This window comes from Pteropus vampyrus, unplaced genomic scaffold (assembly GCF_000151845.1).
Source record: "Pteropus vampyrus isolate Shadow unplaced genomic scaffold, Pvam_2.0 Scaffold1193, whole genome shotgun sequence".
Lineage (NCBI taxonomy): Eukaryota > Metazoa > Chordata > Mammalia > Chiroptera > Pteropodidae > Pteropus > Pteropus vampyrus.
Genome location: NW_011889974.1, coordinates 21146 through 23668, shown reverse-complemented (window position 1 = coordinate 23668; position 2523 = coordinate 21146).

Sequence of the window (2523 nt, the reverse complement as noted above, 5' to 3'; positions counted from 1 at the left end):
AGAAAAATGTCAAAGAGGTAAGGAAAACGTTCCCTAAACACGATGGGAAACCTCAGGGTGCCATGGCTGGCGAGCTCGGCAGACCCTGGGCCGGGCAGGTGCAAGGACAGCCGCACAGGCGCATGATGGCCGAGCCACTGAAAACCCAGAAAAAGCGGACCGTAAACGCAGACGGGAAAACGCCACTTTCTACACAGGGAGCAACAACACGCTGGACCCCGACACCTCAGCAGACAAGGCAAGGGCCACTCTGAAGAGCAGAGGGAACCGAGTCCATCCAGAGCCCGGACCGGGAAGCGCCCGGCCCCTGTGGGACGAGGGATGGGGCTTTCCAGGTGGGCGGGGCCCCTGTGGGCCCGAGGGATGGGGCGGCAGAAACGCAGCCAGCGGCACAGTGGGGCGCGGGGTGGGGCGCAGGGTGGGCCTGAGCGACTCGGTGCCTTCGTCTTGGCTTCCTTACCAGGTGCTGCCCATGACGTGGTGCGTCACCAGCCCGGTCCTGCACAGCAGGTAAGGACAGCACGGCGGCCGGGGGCGGAGGGGAGCATGGAACTCAAATGCACCCCCCACTGCGCCCTGTAGAGGGGGGCCGGCGAGGGATGGCACCCTGGGCCCCCGCGAGGCTCTCATTCCGGACGACGCATGCTGCGGGCCCCACTCTGTCACTACTGCATGAAACAAGGCCCACAGCCAACGGGCCCAGGGAGGAGGATGCGGGTTCCAGAACTCTCCGGTGGGACTCCGGTGCTGGCGAGATGGTGCCCGCCACGGCCTCTCTGCCACTGACGACAGCCGGACTGAGGCACAGGACATGGAGCTGGTCAGAAAGGCAGCCAGGTGGGTGGACGTGGGCCGGAGCTCGCTGAGCAGTGACCCCCGCTGGCCGCGGAGCGGGTCTCCCTGTCTCTGCTTGGCCTGCAGGCGTCTGCCCTACCTGCCAGGAGCGAGGTGCCCGGAGACCCCTTTTCTGACCAGAGGACCGAGCAACAGCACAGCTGTGTGCAAGGAACGCAGGGAACCAGTGTCCCTCCTGCCCTCCCCACCTGGCCTTGCCCGGGGCTGGCCATCACCCGGAGGGGCCCCGCAGCCCAAGCAGGGCAGGCATCCAAAACCCCAAGAAAAGACCCATGTTTCTGGCCAATAAAACCAGGAGAAAGGCCACTGCTGCCCAAAGCTGGTGAGGGGAGGCCTGTCGCTCCTGTCCTCATTCACTGCTTCGCTCTGCAGGCTGCGTAGGGGGCAGGGGCCCAGGGCGTAGGGGGCAGGAGGGGGTGAGGGCAGCAGCGAGGATGTGCCATGGAGAGGGAACCCCCAGTTCCGTGTGCCAACCAACTCAAGTCCTGGTTCCCCGCAACTCACGCACGGAACCCAAAGACGCTCTGGAAAGATTCTGAGAGCGAGAGCGTGATACAAGCCCCCAGCAACTGCCCCATTGAGACCCCTAGTGGTGGCTGCTCCAGACCGAGCTAGACGCACAGCTGAGGCTGACACCGAACTGGCCTTGGGCCAGGCAGAGTGTCCGCCTGAGCCATCACGGGGGACGCCCGGCTTTGAAAAAAGTCTCCAGAGAAATCCAACAAAACAGTCTAAAAATAGAATACTTGAAATAGTCACGTAAGATAAAACAAAATTACACATTTAAACGTGAACGATTCCCAAGAGAAAAGGTAACAGACGCCAACACAAGGTGATACAGGTGTTGGTCCTATCCGACTTTCTACAGGTCTTTACAAACAACCCCCTCCGGGTGAGGTGAACACACCTGAACTGAGCGGAAACACAGGACTTCTCAACAGAGAACCAGAAACACGAGGAAGACCTAACTTTAGAACTAAAAAAACACAACGTGTGAAATAAAACATTAACTCCACGTAGATGTGGAAACTAGGGCTATGTATCGTTACCCCAGAGCAGTCACTAAAACGCTCATATCCAGAAATATATTTGAAAACCTAACAAGTAGAATAGTCAAAATAAACAACATTCAAATAATCCAAAAGAAGGCAGGAAAATGGGAGCGGGGTAACAAAAACCAGAAGGGACAACAGAAAGCAAACGGTACAACTGGTGACCCCAATCTGAGGATCTCGACGATCCTGTTAAACACTGTAATGCTAATCAGAAGACGGAGAGTGTCAGGCTGGATAAATAATAAAAACACAAAAACAAGACCCAAATCAGCTTTCAAGAAAATGCTATAGGTGGCTAAAACGTGGACAAAGAAGTTTTCCTCCAGAGAGAGCACAGGCCCGGGGCGCGCGGGGCGCGCCAGCGGACTGTCCGAGGCAGGCAGCCCTGTGAGGGCAGCGACAGCCTGAGCCAGCGGCAGAGAGAGAGCAGTCAGCCCCCGGCCCGCGTGAGGATGCACCCCCCACACGCTCTGCCAGCACGTCAGACGGAGCAGCGATTTCAGGGGTCCGCCACGATCACACCGGGTTATCCCAAAACACAGGAATGCAGACACGCAACGCACCCCGACAGACGAGCAGGGAGAGAAGGGCGCCCTTGGGTGCGGGTGCCGGC